This window comes from Colius striatus, chromosome 8 (assembly GCF_028858725.1).
Source record: "Colius striatus isolate bColStr4 chromosome 8, bColStr4.1.hap1, whole genome shotgun sequence".
Lineage (NCBI taxonomy): Eukaryota > Metazoa > Chordata > Aves > Coliiformes > Coliidae > Colius > Colius striatus.
Genome location: NC_084766.1, coordinates 20,122,670 through 20,143,092, shown reverse-complemented (window position 1 = coordinate 20,143,092; position 20,423 = coordinate 20,122,670).

Genomic DNA, 20,423 nt, shown 5'->3' with positions numbered 1-20,423 from the left:
GTGGCCTTACTGTAAAAGTTGCTTTCCCACAGAACTTCTAAGGCTCTTCTGCCTAGATTTATGTTCCTTCTGTTAAATAAATATAATACCCTGCACTTATAAGGGTGTTTAAGCCATGGTTGTTTTGCATTTTGGTAAAGTTTAGCTCTTGACAAACGGAAATAGTCAGATTATTATATATCTGATGTGAGCTGGAGAGTAATGCAATGCTAAATGGCTTAATGAGCTGGAAGAAAGCAAGCTCTGCTTAACCACTGTTTTTGCAGGCCTGCTAATATCTATAATTCATCCAAATAATTGGCAGATAGATGATCTCTAGCAGCCAAGTAATTCTGGCCATTCCCACCTGCATAGTAAAAAATCTTGATGATTAAACAAAATGCCTGAATCTGTTGGTGGCTATAAATTCTTGTGTGTTGACATAGGATATGAGCTAACAGAGACCATGGAGACCAGGGACGCTCTATGCTGGCTAGATCCCAACAGGGCAAACTTTTGTTGGGCTGGCAAAACAAGTAGCTACTATATTACCCTCAATGAAGAGGAAGTGGCAGAAAATAAAATGCAGGTCTAAAAGCATCCACTGCTAATGTTTATATACAGCTTTCTAGGAGGTAAAGTTATGTAGCTTTTATGGATTTCCTGTGTCAACCATCATGTGAAGTTCTGTCAAGACTGAGGTTTATGGAAAGACAGATGTGCCCTCATGCCTCATTGGTATCTTCCAGTGAAGAGTGTTTAGACTTTGTTGAATAAGACATGAGAAAGAAGTATGTCAGAGAAAAATGAAATCACCCTGGTTTTAGTGAAGCCTCTTTCTTATGGCTGCCCCCACTCAGCTTCAGAGAAATAAACACTGCAAAGTGGACATACAGCCTCCAGTACCCAGACACTGATGGGGTGCTCTGGGATGTATTAAATTTTCTGACAAAGAGCAGCAGCATCAGTGAACTTTTAAGGTAACAACAAAAATGCACAGAGTTAAGTGCTGGTTGTATGTGCTTCTAAGACAACCAGAGTTGGGGTTCTCTTTCTGGCATCAGTCCAGTACTTAGAAGAATGCTGCTGTTAGATGCATTTCCAAGTCAGCTGTCAACACCATCTAGCTTCTGGGCCTTCACACGGTTGCTGACATCTGCCTTTGAACAGACGATCCGAATCGCCATAAACTCTGACAAATCTAAAGAGTAACCAATCTTGTGTCTCAGACCACTCCACAGTTACAGTTAACAGAACCACTAACACAGCAATTACACTAAGAGCAGTTTGCCATTAGCAAGGCTCTGTGCTTTAGATTCTTTCCGAACACATGACTAATGCTTCCTAACATGGAAATCATAACACAAGCGAGACTTGACAGTATAGAGAATTTCCCCTCTTCATCTCAACAAATTTGTATTCTTGGTCCTTGAATCACTCCAATTGCTTGTAGGACATCACCAGGGATTCAACAGGATGTAAAACTTATAGGCATGAAAACAAGCAGACAAAATCTTGGAGGAAAAAACCAAGAGAAACAATTGGATTTCATTTTAATCTATTGCATTTGCAGACAGATGGAAACTAAGGTATAAATCTACATGCCTCCTCTGAGTTTGTCAGTTGACATAGGCTGTAAGAACCTGAAACAAATACCTGAAAAACCCCAGAAAGTCTTGATAAGAACTTTCAAAAACCCCAGATAGTCTTGATAAGAACTTTCATTCTTAGCCATTGAGTTAAAAAAAAAACAACAAACCATTTGTCTATGCTCATCTGACAACCTCAAAACAGTCACCAGAGAAGTCAATTCCAGACTTAAAACGATGCAATTCAACTGTCTTCATTTGCTGCCACACATGCTGTTCATAGCAAGGCTTTACCCTGTTCTCAGCAGCACATAACTGTGTTTTCACCCTGGAAAGACAAAGCAATATGGGTTTGATGCACTCTCCATGTATTATTGTTTATTTTGAAGTTAAATATGCACAAGAAAGCTCAAGCATTTCTTCAATGGATTGCAACTTTGTTCTCTCTGCATCTGGTTTACACTTACTTTGCTTCGAACTTATTTCCAGTTAAGTCTCCTGGTTATTAACCAGAACAAATTGCTCTCATGTTCCCTTCAACTCGGTAATCAAGGGAAGATTTCATACACATAAAAATGCATTAGACTGTTATGATAACACTTTTGGGGGAAGGGGAGTTAATAAGAAACTCCTGCCAGCTTGAACGTATTGGATACTTTCTCTTGAGCCAAGATAGGAAGATGTGCTCTGCACCTCCAACAAAGTGACTTGAGCTAGTGCTGTCCACATAATCTGCCAATAAAACATACAGGAATGTCCTGTCATACTTCCCAGCTTTGCATTAAAAATGTCTTTTTGACAAGGAAGAGTAAAGGAAGGAAGTTGCAGCTCACATGCCCTTGATTATAAGTAAATTGAGAGACAGCTGGGAAGTTAATCTCAGATGTGGCATTTGCAGACCATTGTCTTTGATGCAACACATCTCTCCCGTGTGATGTACTGCCTTCCTGGAAGCAGCTGACAGTCCTTTAAAATATTGCTTTCCTAAGGGTGATGTACACAGAAAACAGGTAGCTATTTGAAGCACATATTGGTATGTTTAACTCCAAGGAGGTACAAAACCTATGCCTGGGATTCAGTTTGTATGCAACACTGAAGCTCAAAGACTGTTCCTGCAGCACCCATGTCAGGTGGAATTTTGCCATCAACCTCAGTGCAAGCAAGACCAAGTTCCTGAAGGCTCTACTTGCAGTTCTCTCAGCAAACTAAACAGACCTCTGAGCTCACTGTTGCTGAAATAAAAGAGTTGCTGACCCTCTCCACTGATAACATCCACCTACATTAGTGAACTGAATCAGGTCACAGACAGACTCAACAAACATCAGAGTTAGCAGAAGAAAGGGGATGTGATGACACAGCCAAGAGCAGGAGCATGAGACATACAAACTACCTCTCAACGAAAGTGTGTTAATCAAAATGCTGTCAGAAAAGACTTCATAAAATCAGGCAAAGCTGGGGAGCAGCTGCTTAACAGCAGTGTAAGCTCAGGCTGCTGATGGAAAGAAAAAACAGGAAAATACAGTAGCAAGATATTCCTGCATTCCTTAGGGCAGACAGCTGAGTGGCTGTGGACAGACTGGGCCAATTTGCTGATCTACCAATTTTGCATCTAGCTGACTCGCTTCATCCAATAGCCATAGCACCAGCACTGCTGACAAAATGAGGGTGCAAACACCCAGTCAGCAGCAGACAGGTGCACAACAGCACCCTGTTCACCTACAGTACAGCTGTCAATCAGTTTAAATCAGTTGAGAGCCTCTGTCTCACATACAAGTGTCCCAAGTGCCAGGAAGGAACTATTGTGCTGTGATTTACCTACCACCTGGTTATATTAGTTTGTCAGAGCCTGATTATCCAAGGCTTCAGGGAGTTTAAGTGCACGCTGTGTTTCTAGATAGTATGTTTAAGTACATGCTCTGTTCCTATTTGGTACTAGATGATCACTGTGTAATTTAAGAGTCACAAGTTGTCAGGCTGCCAGCAGCACACTGTACATGAGGGACAATGTTTTTCATTGTTTGACCATTGTTTAAGTTTAAATAAAACCTTAATTGCAAATGGAAAAAAATCTGCCCAGTCAATCAGGCCAGGTCTGTTCTGAAGAGAGTTTCCAAAGCCTGCTCTGAGTTTCATAATTGGGTAGTTCAACTCAATCCAGAAAAGAAAAATTACTGGAGTTAACAATAGGAAAGGGCTTGCTTCAAACTGCTCCCAAGCTCTCACTCTAGACAGAAAATCAGCTGCAGAGCACCATCTATTGACCAGAAAAAAAATGTCTGTACTGCTGCCTTTTCACTTAGTGTAAATCCTAGCCAAAGGCTGCTTCAGCAGCGGTGGCAGCTGCAGCAGTTCCATTGTTGGGCACAGCAGGGTGTGTGGGAAGCAGGAAGGCACTTCAGCCCATTGCGCACCTACAGACTCCATGCAGGGGCATCTCCTTTGGCGTGAATGTATGTGACCCAAGAACTGAAGAGCCTGGGAAGTCGCTGTGCTTTATTTCAGTGTCATTTTCCTCCCTGCCAATGACCTCTAGGTTTGATGACTTCATGGCAGAACCAAGCTGCTGGTGTTTTTTGATTCTGGCTTTAGTCAATGACAAACCCCTCACCCAAAGGTCCATCTGACAGAACAGCAGCATCCCAGCCCATGAAACCGGTGTCAAACTGGCACCTGGCCATTGTCTCTGTATTGTGTCAAGCAAATTTATCAGCCTCTCAGCCTGTTTTTCCATACACATACAACAGTATTTTCCTATATATCTGAATACAGAAGGGGAAGCACAGGGCTAGCCTATATCAGTGCCTATAATTTGTGACACTGTCAACAGCACCATAGATGGCTGGTTTGTCCAGAAGTGTATTTTTTACCATAAAATTCTGTTTCTGAGGATTCCTACTCCAAGTTGGTCTTATCTTTAGACTATCTCTATTTAGATGTCTAAGTTTAGATTTCAAGGGTTGGCCTATGAATCTTACTTTTAACTGCATAACACAACTCTCTGAGGAACACTTTTATTAGAGCTGGCTAACTCTTTTGGCCAGAGAAGCAGGAAAGAAATCTTAAGTAGCTTTTCTACACTTTTTTTCCTAATTGCTATTTATATTTATTAGAAATGCCATGAAGGCATAAAAATAAAGTGAATGCTGTCCCAGGGGAGACTGGCCCAGGCTAGGTCCAACAAAGCAGGTCACCGCTTTACTTCATGGCACAGGTGCTCTCTTGGAAGATCTGCTTAGAAGTCAAATAGGTGGAAAGGACTCTATCAGTGTCCACCTCCAATAAGGTCAGAAGAACCTGGCTGTGGTACAAACTTAAGAGAGGAACAGAGCCCCACAGCAAAGACATTACTGCAGGTAACCCAAGTTCAGTTTCCCAAAGCAACATCAGGTTCAGAACCTGTCTTTCTGTCAGGAAGGCTCTGAGCTGCCTGAGCAGGGAGTCACAGAAGGACTATCTCCATTGCATGCAGGTCTCTGGAGTATTTCCAGCTCCAGTAGTTTTCCAGAGACTTTTTGTGGAAGCGGTACAGAGTACAGTTGGATAAAAAAGTTATCAGTGATAACTATGAACTAAACTATGGGTGATATCAGTGAATTAAATAGCCAGCACAGGCTATGTTGTGGTTTGAACTAAAATGGAAGTTTCCCAAGAAACAGAAAAGTTGTTCTGATTAAACCTGAGTACTTAATGCATGGTTTTTTTTCTAGAAATAAATCTGTTGTGGAGAGGTATGTGTCTCTGTGTCCATGTGTGTGTATGTGCAGTTCATAGCTAAATTCTGAGTGAACACAAACACTGAACTTCAGAGCAACAGAAATCTGGATCCCAATCAGAACATTTCATCTCAAATCAAACACTGGCTGAGAAAGTAAACTTAACGGTGGCAACAACTGCAGCCCCAACATCTCTGGAAATGTCTGTCCACCACAGATCATTTCCTGATCTAAAAATGAAGGATGAAACAATACAAAACTAAGTGGATTTCATGCAGGAATGTGTGTGTGTGTGTGTGTGGGCAGTGGTGAACTGCCACAAGTGTTCAAACAATTCAGCACCAAAAACCCAAGCTCTATGGCAAATTTCTGCTGTGGAGTATAGAGAAGACAAATCAGAAGCACAAATTATGGCTGACAAATTGCTTGATATAATTAAGAGAAAGATAAATCAGCTTGTTAGATACTCCAAAAGAGGCAGGCGAGGGAATGTCCAGCAGACAGCACCCTGCCTGAGCTGCTTAAGTGGAATTCCCTTGGGAGAAGGTTGACAGATCTGAGGTCTCAGAGCCCAGAGAACAAATTGGAAAATAATGAAGCTGGTCTGCTGCAATTGCTATAGAGGTGACAGCACTGCAAAACAAAGGGATTCAAGAGTCTGAATTAGGGCAGTGGGAGAGATCAACTTGCACATACGGCAAGGGGTTGGGTTACATGTAATTGCTCCTGTGAAGAGTGGGTGGTTTGCAAGTGTTATGACAGCTGCAGAGCAGAGGATGTCCCTGCTATGAGACAATACAAAGCTGGACCTGAAAAGAGAGGTACAAGTCGCCAAATCCTCTAACACAGGGCAAGTACTTTGTCCCAGGACACTTGCACTATGCAGGGACTCCAGAGGCAGATAAGTTTATCAGCACTTACACTCATCCATTCATTCCCTCCTTGCATCCAAGGAGTACAGAGTGGCTCTACACAGCCAAAGAAATAAACTGCAGTGTAGTTAACAGCTCTATTCACTACACAATTCTATGCATTAACCATATGAGTGGGTTGTTCTCACAACTTGCAGGGCAGGGCTGATGGACAGTGATTTTTCAATCTATCATCTTTATTGGGTTTTATTCTCATCACTTGAAGGCAAAAGAAGTTTTAATTGCATGTTCTTAACATGACAGGTTATCTTGGCAATATAATTTGCATTCAGAAATTCCTGGAACTGCATAGCTAATTAGGATGTGATTTTAACCTTTAAATGACTGATACACACCTCGCCTTTAACTCCATCTTTACATCTTTTATATAGCAATGCATTTGGACAACAGGCCCTCTTATCTGCACTTTTCTATTTAAGATACTTAATACAAATGAGCCAGCAGCAGGACAGCTAGCACATTCCTACACCAACAGCTCCCACACACACAAGATCTAGCTTTAAGTCTTGCTGCTTTTAAGCTCTACATCTGCATGTCAGTTTGGGTGAAGTGCTCACAAAGCATCCTCTCACATCCCAATACACTGGGCACTGTTGCCATGTAAATGTACTGTCAGGGAGCCTGGCACGCTGCCCAGAGCTGAAACGTTGCAGCCCCAGGCTGTGGCAAGGCAGCTGCCCAGGGCAGCTCAGCCTGCTCCCATTGCTACTGCTACCCCCCCAGCAGACAGCCCTCTGCACACACCGGCTATTTCCCGCCTATCAGGACCCTCTGGACGCTGTTTTCTTCCCTGCTGACACAGCATTCAAAAAACTTTCGAAATGCTTCACAGTGGATGAGTCTGTAGTGCAAGCAGTGCACATTTTCCCCTTCTGACTTTATTCCATTTCGTCAGCAGAGTGGTTGATCTCCTAGACTCTGTTAGGGTACTGCTTGGTTCCCTGTTCTGGGGAAATTGGCAGGTGAAAAACAGACTTGAACAAAAAGGCAAAAGAGTTGTCCTGAAGAGCATGACAGCTGTTAGCCTTCCCTCTGCCAGAGGGGAGTAGGACAGAATTTTTAAAACATAGAGCAATAGAAAACTCCAGGTTAACAAGCTCAGTTTTGACACTGCAGCAACAAATGTTCTTCCACAGTGCTTTCCATACCAAGACCTGCCAAGGAAATGAAATGGGCACCATTATCCACACACTCCCTGCCTGGTGCCCGGGATTCCCAACACTTGACACCTGTGTGACCGTTTCCTACAGGTCACTGTTTGGCCATTTTTTGTTCACTCCCCTCCAGAGCCCTATGGATATTTCTCCAAGGATATAAGCCCATTACAAACTTAATTACAGAGCTCACTTTAGCTCAGTCTGGACAGACTCAAATGTTTTCAGTACAGCAGGTCTCTCATTTCAGTCCTGGGGGAACCTGCCTAGATAATCACTGCCACAAAACTAGTAGAGCCAGGTTGGGCCTTAAGCCCATGTGAGAGCATCGCTGAGCTGCATGACCTGGGCAGAAGCTTGAAACATGATTCTCCAAGAGGAGGTACAGTCCTTCTGTGGCTGACAGTCACCTCTGCTATACTGAAAATATTGTCCCTGTCTCTTGCTAATGGTGAGGGTGGCTTTTGCCTGTCAGGTCCACTGAGCTCTGAAAGTAAGAAACGGAAAACTGCTGGGGAAGAGACCATCAAGAAAAGATTAGTAAAATGGATAAAGAGACTTTGTATCTACCCCCTTCAACACATTTTTATTTTAAAAAGCAAGATTAGGTATCTCTGCCACATATGCAGAAACCTTTTGGTTCTGTTGATATGCTTTCTTCTGGACCCTGCCAAGAGCTGTTTGATGCAGAGCAAAAACATGCCCAATGCATCACTAAGTTTGACTGTGTCAGAAAATCTCGGAGTGAAATAGAGAACAACGCTGCAAAAACCCAGCATCTCTCCTTTCCCATCTCCCTGTCCTTGCAGAAAGGGCAGACAGCTATAATACTGGTTTGCTGAACAGGGAGACAAAGCAGCACACACCAAGTCACCTCTGTTCAGTGTGTAAGAGGCACTTGAGTAATTCTGGTCACTCCTGCACATACTGCACGGAAGGAGAGATGGGCAGGGAATCTACAGCCTGGAGGCCACAGACGTACACTCTGGTGGCCATCTCTTTCCTTGTAGTCACCTCAATTGCACTATGGTGGCTCACAAAAATATAGGAAAATACTATTTGATCCTCACTGAGGAAAAATTCCCTTGTCTCTGATTTAACAGATCTAGCATTTTCAGCAGAAAGAATGGGAACCTTTGACTGGTTGTCAATCCCACTCAGTACTCTGATAGTTTACCTGAGAAAAAGCTGAGAAATTCAGCCTTTCCACCATACACCAGTATGTACAAACCATGGGCAGCACCTGGCCCTGCTAAGAGCCACAGGAACATTGTCATTGATTTTGCTTGGGTCATGATTCCACATTTACTTTTCTATGAAGAGAGGAAAGAGGAGCCCCCATCCCTTTTCCCCTGCCCCCATTGTCACTAGTGTTTGCACTTTCTCCAAACCTACAGCACAATTTGCACAAGAGATTCTTTGTTACTTTTCCTTTCCTGTAGTAGCACAAATTTAACATGCAACAACCTTGGCCTTTTTGATGTCAGATATGACTCATGAGATAGACACTGGCTTTACTGATTAATCTTACTTATGCACATGTCTTATTTCTCCCCCATGGCTTGCCAAGAGCATTTATTTCTGCTACACTAGGAACAAAATCCCAGCTATGTCTCTGGAGCATTACATATTGCAGACTCTGTCTCTTTGGCCCTCTGCATTAATTTTCTTCAAATGACACCAAGGGGCCAATATGTTAAGTTTGCACTATTGGTCTGACAAAATTTTGGCTTCTATTTATAATCGTTTGTGTAAAAAGCATCAGTTTGGGTTAGCTTAGACCTATTGTGGAGGGAATTGCTCTAGCACAGATCATTCCAAAATTGCTTTCACTTTCTGTACTTGCTGAGGTTTGTGTTTTTGATGCAGTGAAAATTGTATCGAGGTAGTGACAATTCTCTGATGTGCAATTGGATGCATACACTGGAAGGCTCTGTTAATCCTAGCTTTGGTTTCCTGTCATTCTTAAGAGGATTTCTTTATAGAATTAACTATTGATCTTATCCTAGTTATTGGAGTTGAGTCACAGATGCATGTCCATGGCATGCTGGCATAAATAGTCTAAAATCAAATGAATACTATAAGCAGCAATACACAAGGTGCAACAAGGGCAATTTCAATTATACACTAGGGATGGAGACTTCTGAGCCCTCTGGACCCCTGCCCCAGTGTTTTACTTTCCTTACTGTTTTTTTTTTTTCTTCGTGATCCAGATACAAGAATTATATGCTCCTTACATGGGATTCTCCCAGGTTTGGGTATATCATAGCTGTGTGGTATATGATATAATAGCGATATCATATATACTTATTACGGTATATATGATACATGCCCTACATAATATAATGGGTATATCATACATACATGACCCATATTACAGGGCTCTGATGTTTTTCAGGCTGACTTAACTGTAATAAGTTTAGCTGTTATTATATTCTTTGATATTTAGTCAACATTTTGTCTTTTAATGACAAAACAGTCAGAGAAAACAAAGGTTTCCCTAATACTGAGAGGTCTAGGTTGGATCCTACTTAATCAAATGAAAAATTCCCTCTTCCCTACCTGGCTGTTCATGGATGTGTTGAAAAGAGTTCCTTTTGATGCAGGAGCTATGAGCTCCTAGATCAGCCTGCTCCAGACTCTTCCAGAACAATTCACTAGGATTATTCCAGGGAGCACCTCAAAAGCATACTGAATGCTGGAAAAATCATACTAGTGTCAGTAGCCTAACCCCAGAAATACTTTCTCCAGTCCTTCCTTATATGCATAGTGCTGCCATCTACTCTTGTCTAGCAGTTCTGGGAGCACTGTGTTCCCTACAAGTGCCGAACAGCAGCAATATTGATATGTGGCAACACACATGCTTCCAGGAATATCAGCCAGCCTATCTGATGGTAGAGGAAAAGCTGCACCTTGCCACCATTCCCTTATACAGAAAGAATGCAAATAATTCATCAGACTAAAACCTTGGGCTCTGGGAAGCAGTCCTAGATCTGCTTTATATTATTCTTGCAGTAAGATATAGGAATGGGGAAGAGAGGTGCCAATATCCTGAATGGTCTGAGCAAAGATATGTATTTTAATGCAGGACTTACTGACAATTCCTGCTGCATGCCCTCAAAGAAAGTACAGCAATATCTTTTGTATATACCTAAAAAAAAAGTAGTGTTCTGCTTTGCCATATCTAACTACATGCCAAAATACAAACCAGAGCCCCTATATCCTAGAAGTATACACTATATACCCTACTGTGTAGAAAGAATTAAAATTCACTAAGTCTAAGTTAAAAACATTCACTGAGGAGTGTTGACCTGAAGTTTTAGCTTTTGATCACGCCACAAGTAACTAAGAAAACAAAGTAACTGATCTCTAAAAGTTCCTTCCAACCCTATCATTCTATGATTCTATGAACTGATTGATCCATGTTTGGTAAAAAATATTGCACTGATATATCAAGCAAGAGAATATAGATAATCAGAACTATCCCTTGAAAAACAGACCAGCATGGTCAGAGTCCCACACACCTCAACCCTTCCTCATTCTAGCTCATTTGTAATTATATCTGGAAGCTTCTGGAATTCAGAAAATAAAAGTTTTTATGTACATGATTATGAAAAGCCCAACAAGGTTTTGCAACTGTAACTGCATCTTGCCATCATGAAAAGCCTCTTAGCAGAGGCTCTGTAGAGCCTGGATCTGTTCCAGTGAAGTCTATGGAAGGTTGTTTATGGATTTCAACCTTTTAAGCTCAAATCTAAAAAATTCATTCACACAAAGAGCCTCAGTGAAGCCAAATAACTAGGCTTAGCCTAGGCTGCCCTGAGATATTTTATTACAGATGAAACCAATTCCCTTTGAAGATAAGGGAATTCTTTAGTCGATAGATTCTATTTTGCTTTTGGCTAGATCTATGTAAATCTGGAGCAATGCCACTGACTACATAAGAACCTCATTCCAGATTTACAGTGATGTCACCAGGAGCAGTATACAAGCCTTGGTTGACTGAAAATGAGTATTGAACATTTTGACTGAAACCAAATCATAAAGTAATCAGTGGGAAGATATTTTCTCAGTTGTACTTGTGATTATTTTTAATTAGCAGTTAATTATTAATCTGGCCATTAAAGTCAAAGAATTCACATAAATCAGTGTAATTTGTGTGAGGAATTGACCATACCTAATTAACTCAAATTGTTGGTGATAATTTTTTTTCTGGGTAACTGGGGTCCCTAATGCTATAGTGTGAGACAGAAAGTCTAGTCTGCTTTGATAACATATATTTAAACATATATTTAAGATTTGTAGCATATTGAAAGGTCTTCAGTATAACTTCCCCCAACTCAAATACATCCAAAATGAGGAGGAGGGAGAGAATTGTGTCTTTTCTTAGGTAGTCTTTCAATGTTTTGCTTCCAAAATATTTGAATTTGTACCAAAATAAGCCAAAAATCTATATGGAAAGGGAAAATGTCAGGCAGAAAAACTCTCTATCCTTCAAAAAGTTTTTCTCTAGAGAAAAATGCATTTTTGAGATCTAAGTTTTTCCACTACTCATAATGTCAAAGCACTAAGCCAATGGCAAATATGTTATGCCATACTTTTAAATGGTATTTAATGCAACGTTAAGAAATCATTTGAGTTCCTGGCAAAGTCTACTCGTTCCTTTATAAATGTTTAAGGCTCAAAGGGACTATTATCATAATCTGGCCTGATCTTCCACTGAACAGCCAGCCAAGCATTCAGAGGGAATGTATTGTGGATATCACTAGTAGTGAGGCTTTGTATACCCTGTCTGGACATGGAAGACTCCATGGTACCATCTGGAAGTTGCACTGTTCTTCTAGTCTTAACCTACAAGGCTAAATTGGTGGAAATTCTCCAGGTTAATTTATTTATTCAGTCATTTTAAGAAATTACATGATACAGACTGAGGGTTATTCAACAGCACAGTCACTTACCTCATAGATGATCTTCACCTTTTCACCCCACTCTAGCTTGCATCCAGTACTGCCTACCATTAGATCATGGCCTCTAGAGGCATCTGATGGTGGTATGGTACCTTTTAAACAACTCAACACAAATAGTAAAACCCCTACACTGAGTAAGGTCCCTAACTGACACTCACCTTACATCATTATGACAGAAAGCAGGCTGCGAGGGCGTTACTATTTCATCAGTGATGTCAGTAGCCAGGACATTTATCTGGATCCTATTTCATTCTCCAAAAGGCTCTTTGCCTCAGAAGATGTCATAGGGTCAAGAGATCTGAGGAAAAGTCCAGAGCTGAGAAGAAGAATGCCAACTTCAGAACGAGTCACAGAGAGGTGGTTTCAGACATGTACCCCAGATAACAGCAAGCCACCATAAGCAGCAAGATGGAAGAAGCTTTCCTCTTATTCCTAGAACTGATATTCTGGGTCTAATCTGTAATCCAAAATTTTATGAATCACATGCCTCTTGGACCTATTTTAAAAAATATATATATTTTCTTGGCCTGTTATTTGACCATGTCATATACAACAAACCAGAGCCAAATGCAGATCCAGTTCAGACTGTGGTTCAGGTTTGGATTTAAATCAAAAGAATGCTCATGCTTTGAGTGGATAGAACATTAACAAGTAACAACAATGTAATAGCCTGTAATAATAACTTTCCTCTGCAAGAATAGTCAAAGATGAGTCAAAAGAAGAAACTAATCCCCTGCATGATATGGTTTTAGGATTAATACAGTCTGAAAACAGATCTTCAGAGAGATGCAGACTGATCCAAAATGCAGTACTATTTGTTTGATATCAAGCTTCCAACTTTGATCCCATTCTAATAAAAATCACTTGTACACATTTTTGAATCTTTACCCCAACTTGCATAAACTGATTTCAACCAATTTAAAGACAAAAACCTTCCCAAACTACCAAAGTTCAGGGGCCTCTATTTTTGCAGTTCCAACATTTTTACTAAGACATCTCCTACTTTGTGACATTTTAATTATTCACAGCACCAGTGCTCTGCAAGTGGAACATGCTGTGTATTCTCCATTCGCTCGTTCATTAGTTTTAATTAAACCCTTTAATTTTATTTATGCTGTCATGGACTGATTAACAATTTACAGCACAAACCAGGAAGTCTTAAACGGCACCTTGAGAAATCTCCCTTGCTTTAAACAGAGACCTCTTGTAATAACTACAGATCTGCAGGATTATGTTCTGAAAGGCAAAAGGAACAACATCAGCAGCTTTCCCAATGTAATTTTCTTTTAGCTGTTTAACAAAATATATCTCAAGGCCTTTGGTGAGAATCACAGATGAGGAAATGTCCAAGGGATTAAACACAATGAAATCATGGACAGAAACGGACAGACTTCTTTATTAGAAGCAATATATGGCTGAGCTGGAGCGGCATGATACAATAGTAACAGTGGACTCTCACTTCAGTAGAGACTCGGGACATTTTAAGTGTTGCTAAAAGGACAAAAAGAACTGCCTGGAACTTGTTAAAGGATAAATTCACGGAAGAGTTTAAGTGACTCTAAAAAGGGTCTTGATAGTTGTAACTTACATATTTTATTATTCTTTTAAATTTCTGTCATCCATTTGAAGTTTCTATAACCTGCACCTGACAACAGACTTTTCTGTCACTCAAGACCTTCATCAGAGTGATCTGAGATCACCTGGGCTCATCGGTGTGCATGCTATACCTCACTTAAATTCAAAGGTTTAAGTCTGCTCAAAACAGCCACCCACATATATCTGCACTGCCCTGAATAGCAATTAATTCTGGTCCCTAGATTTCATTATAGCCCATCACTCACTCTTCACATCTGTTCTTTCCTCTCTCGTTCCCCTCTGCACATGTCCTTCTTACATTTGTTTCTGCGCCTATCTGTACATCCCAGCTCTGCCTCTCCTGCTCCTTCAGCAGTGCTTCATCCCTCCTACCTGACTGGAAAGGCCAGCCTTGGAGTACTTTTTCCCCCCTAGAATGAGGAATCATGCTCCCTCTCCAGCTTTGATAGAATTAACTTGCCGGATTTTCAGTTACCTGGTCCCTACTATAGAATCATAACTTCCAGCTCTTTGATCAGTACAATATACACTTTATACAATTCAGCTGCTGTGGAGCCCTCAAATATCTACATTTTTCTATAGCCTTTTTATTCAACCTAGCAAAACACAGTTTACAGACATGGAAGCAATCCTACCATGAATGAGGGAGCTATGCATTATCTACCCTTTATATGGTCCAGGATGCACACTGCAACCGTAGGAGATAATGGGGTAAAGGTAAAGCCTCCTCAGGGACCACGACCATCCCTACACAGCCACCATCATTAAGTCAATCCCAATGACTTTGCTTATAGGCTTGCAATTAGGGAGAAATAAATACAAAGTGATGCACTGACATTTCATCTTTCTGGTCTCTGCTTTGAGTACAGAGGCCAGACAGGGAAATCTATTTGAGTGTGTCAGTATAAAGTGAACTAGAACAACATAACTCTATCCTTTGGCACAGCCTTCAAATTCTGCTCACACAGGAATTCAGAAATGAGCTATTTATAGAGGTTGAACTACCTCCAGGCCCTGTGCATAAGGTTGTCTCAGGAGAGCCCAGCTAAGACAAAGTCGAACAGCACAAGTTGAATCTGCCTGCCTCATCAGAAAGGTTGAATTTCACTCTGTCCAAGAGCATTCTAGGCAACAAATGAGGCCTCATATAATGTACTCCAATAAAAACAGAGGCTTTAAAAAGAAATCAGTGTTTTGTTCCCTTCCAAGACACATAAATCGTTTTAAATTGTGCTATTTTTGAAGCATTTGCTATTTCTTTTAGGCGATGCCTCCCTCTAGCGTTAAAGCAGGCAAGTGGCCACCACTGGCTCTTTATGTCAACCCAAGTTTTGAGGTAAAAGATTTTAGACTACTTGAGTATTTTTATGCTTCTCTTCCTAGCACCATCTTACAGTTCAAACAGGGTCTTAGCATGCCTCTGCTTGCGGGTTTCATATGTGCTAGTTGCTGCAAGGAGACCTAGCACAGGTCATCTGCCTGTGAGAAGGCACCAGCCTATGGCTCACTGGGTAAGATGGCAGCAGAAGATCTTGGCTCTGAGATACAGGGGGCAGAGTCTCATCATAATAATCTTCCTGCTACACAGCTATGAACTATACAAAAGGTGAAAGGTTGGTTTGCAAAGGCTCAATAAACTTACAGGTTCAACTTCCCTTTTTGCCTCCAGGAGATTGATGCAATTGCTCTGGAAACATCCTATTACATGCTTAGTCAGTACTTAAAACTTATATATATGCATTTGTTTGCATTTTATTTGGCACTTTGAAAGGTGCTGTGTACACACAGCTATAAAAGATAGATAGCAAAAACATAGGTGCTGGAAAAAAACAGAGCAATGATCTGGCTGCAAGCTCAGGCACAGATCTCTACAAGCTGCAGCAGAAAGTCCCTTTTTTTCTACCTCTGGAGAAACATACAGTCCAAATAAGAAAAAACACAGAGCTTTCCTAAAAATTTGGTATTGTCAAGAACTTCCTTACATGTGAGCCTTAGTCTAGCAATATTTGCTGGAAATACAGAAGGTGGGTAACTACTGGGAGAAACTTTCACTTCTGAAATTTGTTCCCATTTGCAGTCATGATTTTTCCAACCTAATAGTGCATTGAGAAGATTTCTGCATTTGATTTCTTAAATTCACCACAGCAAGGAGAAAGAAGGAGGAAAAAAAAAGTTTTGTTTTTCCACAATATGAAGAGTAAAAGCTACTGTTTGCCAACTACACAATTCTTTTCAAAGAGCTTAGCATCTCGCTAAAGTTGATATGTTAGCTTTATTACACTGGCACGGCTCTGAGAGATACTTGCCACTCAACATGCTGATACAAAGAGACACAGACGCTTTATTCCTGTGGATGGAATTCCCATTTCTGCCAATGTTGCCAGCAATTCTGTGCCCTTCCGAGAAGTAATGCAGCCTATAAATCATTTATGATCTATTTTCATCACAACTTCACTGTTTTAGCATTTTGTTTCAGAAGTGTCAGTGTGCCTCACTGTGTAGCATTTTCATCACCAGCACAGAAATCTCCTAGTGTGTTGGCTCAGCCCCACAACTGATACTTCATCAGGAAAGGATTGAAAACTGGGAAAGCTAAACTGATAAGAACTAAAATCTGCCACTGCCATGTTTTTTAACAGGACAGTGGTGCCCATGGGCACTAGGACACTCCATACCTGACTGACTCTTCTAGCATACTGCTTGGATTTTCAGCTTCTAATTCGGCCTCAGGCGGAACAAGTGTGCCCAGCATATCAGCTCAGCCACAAAGCACCATTTCTAGTAACAACCATAGCACAGCGAAGCACATCACTGCGTAGTAAAGTTTTATGTGGAACCTGAGGTGTCCATCCCATTGCAGACCTCTAAGCAAATAAGGGAAAGCTCGTTCTCCTGAAATTCAGTCTCTTTACAAAGTTGTGTTTGAAGCTTCTTCCAAAATTCCACTTGGAGTCTTTGCCTCCACTATGTATAACAGGCAAGCCTCTTATTTAAGCACTTTGGTTATTTAAATGTTAGTTTGTTTCAAGCTACTTGAAATACGTCTTTTTCATGACAAGATGAATTAGCCCCTAGAGCAATCTACGAAGTCATAGAATTGATTTTCTACTGCTCATTGTATTTAAATCAAAATGTGGTGTCTTGCTAAACCATCTGTGCTATATAAGCTCCAAGACACGGGCCTGACGTAGGAGTTACCGAGGGAGAATTTTTTCTGTGTCACACAGGAGGTCAGAAAAAAAATCATCTAATGGTCCTATCTGGCCTTAAGATCTAAGAAACTATGAATAGATGAAAATCTTAGGCCTAAGCACTTTGGGACAAGCGGCATCTTTAAATATTTAGCAAAGCACAGCATCAACTGTGACTGCTCTATAAGTAAGAGTGGCAGAGACATGCCTGAGGCTGAGCAATCTCAGGTCACTTTAATGCATGTAAACATTTGTGCGATAGGAGCTCAAAGATGTTAAAATCCCAGGGCCACTTTACTCTGAAAATGTAGAAGTTCAGATTACTTTTTTCTTAGCCAGTCAGTTTGAACCTTTCTGTGCAGATGCCCCATTGCAATCAGACATAGGTCAGGTATAGGTTTTCCAAAGGACAAAATCCATAAATACGTCACAAAGTCCCTCCTTAGCCTTCAGTTTGGCAAAACACATATTAAAATCTGAGGAGGAAAGGCCTAACTAAAAAAGCAAGGCCTGAGACTACCATCTGTCAGCAGGGCACACCCTTAACAGACCCTTAACCTGGCCAGTAAATGTCTTGAGAGGACCATCTCGTGCTACCAACCAAGACTTTACCTGGCAGGTTATTACTGGTTACGTCACTAGGATGTGCTTCTCAGAGAATTCTCAGGCCATAACTCTCAGAATAACTTTTTAGTGCAGGAAACTTAAAAAAAAAAAAAGGGGGGGGGGGGGCTACAAATTAAACCACTGACCATAATATTACAGAACCAAATTTTTCACTCCCCAATTGAGAGTAACAGAAACAAGTTGCTTCCTTTCCAAGTTGTTATTCTATTTGTCCTGTCAGTGTCTCTTCAGAGCCCTCTGAACTGCTGCTTTACACAACCTGTCACAATCCTTCCCAGTAACCCAACAAGGCTGATAGAAAGGGAAGACATCCACATAGTTTAATTTCCCAGTCTTGATAAAAGAACATAATTACTACATTGCAAAACTTACCAGAACCAGCTCCAACAAGAATTATCATCATTAATGCATGTGTACAAGGCAGAGTGAAGATTATGGCTATATTAGTTACATTTAAAAAACCAAGCGAGCAGAATTTGTCCTGCCTAAGAAACCACACTGCTAGTGTTTAGCAGAGTAGCTGCACCAGAGCTAGCAGCCATCCATGTGTAGAAAAAACAGCTGAAGGCAAATGCAATTAAAGACTCCAATAAAATACAGAGAAACATGGATAAATGTTGTGATGATGCTCATGTAAGGATATAAAAAAACAAGGAATGCACATACAAAGACACACAGAGGCAACATAGTACAACCAACAAGACTGACTCAAAGCCACTCCTTGCTTGCCCTCCACTTCCTTATGTATGCTGTCTCCTCCCATGTGATTACCCAGGGCTCAACTGATTAACCTGCAGCACCTGTTTATGATAATTGGAAGTGGTTTGCCAGCTGTATCACCTTTATTAAAGAAATTTCTGGCTGGTTCAAGTCATACTTGTACCCACAATTCCCCCCTTTTTCTTTTTGGACCAGCTAGCCTTCAGCAACACATTTCATAAGGAAAGCAAACGTAAGTATTTACACCCATGGCCATGAGTTTACAATGAAAGATCAGTAACAGCTACAGTGCTGAACAACATAACACAAAAGTCCATTTTATAAATTCAAAATAAACATGTGTTGCCGGAAGAAACTCATACTGGAGAGAAAGGACGAGTTTCCTGTGCTTCAACTGATGCTTTTCACTTAACTGTAGTTTTAGATTCTTCTTTTTTTTTCTGTTAGCATGCATATCTGCAAGCATTATTACACTGTCAGAAGTATCTTCTTCACCTGTAAAGACACACCACTTTTGCTTCCATGTTTCCATTGGCAGTTCTTCAGTTCTCCTTAATAAGATACAGATTGCTGGAGGAATTTGCAACATGTGTGGTGCCACAGGTTTTACATTGATGAGGTGATGGATTGAGGGTGGATCAATTGTTTTTCTCCTCAGGGTTGTTTTTTCCATTGGTCTTACAGTCATACAGTCCTTTAGGTCGATATGGCTTGATCTACTTTGCAGGAATCCACTGGGGACCTTGATCTTTAATGATACAAGTGTAACCTCTTCTCCACACTAACAGATCCACAGGTCCTTGCTACTCTCCAGGAGTAGGGTTCTTATACCAAACTTTAGGTTTATTAGTAAAATCCAGATCCCGACTCATCTGAGCAAAATGTGTTAGTGCCGGAGGTTCATTCCGGTTTGCCATGAACGGCCTGGGGTCTTGGTAGTATGTTTGACACCCTACAAATTCAGAAACTTTAGTGTTTTGCTGGCTATATATCCTGGACCATTATCAGTTTTTATCTCTTGTGGAACACCAAGGATTGCAAAACAACTTCTCCGGTGTCGTATAACATCTCAAGCACTGTCACTTGTTAAAGCTGTGGCCTACACCACTGCTAAAAAGGTTATATGTATTCATTTAAAGCGTCCAAAGGTAGCACAGACTGTGACATCCTATTGCCGTATTCCTAATGGTGCCAGATCCCTGGAATTGACTCCTACTCTGAGACCAATTTGATTCTGGCATGCAGGGCATGTGGAAACAATGCCCTGAGCGTCTGATATGAATTCTTTTAATATATAGGAAAATCTTCACTCATTTTCCTTTCAAGTCTGGGAAAGAAGCCACCTTTCTTTTGAAAACTCCTCTCCTAGCAAATACAAAGCTCTTTTTTTCCTTCTTCCCAGACAATTTTTTTTTTCTTCTTCACTTATCATTTTCTGGAAAACTGAGCCTACCCATCCATGCAGCACTTTAGCTTTGACAACAGCTTGATGTTGCTCTGTCCTTAAAAATTCCCCCTGGTTGCTGCCTTTCTCGCTCTGTTGAAAAACTTTGCACTCCACATTTTCAGTTGTTTGAGCAACTACAAAGCATCATTCCTTGTACTTTGAACATATAAAAAATGTTAAAAATAAGTATTTAATGACTAGAATGATGAGGCTAAGTAAAAGATATTTGCAGTAATAGTCTATTTCAGAGCAAAGGGAACAAACAAAGGCTATGTAAATTAAGCACTGTTTTATTTGTCTGCTGACCTTTTGGATCTTCTTCTTATAGATCTCAGAGAATCTGTTTTTTGCTTTCTTGAGAATTCCAGACATGGGAGAATGAGGGAATAAGGAAACAGAAGGAAAAGAACATCTTCAGTCAAGGACCTGAAATTGCAGTTCAGAATAAACTCAGAATTAAGCCACCAACAATTTTGAGAGTTATTCATCAATACTTACAACAGTGGAC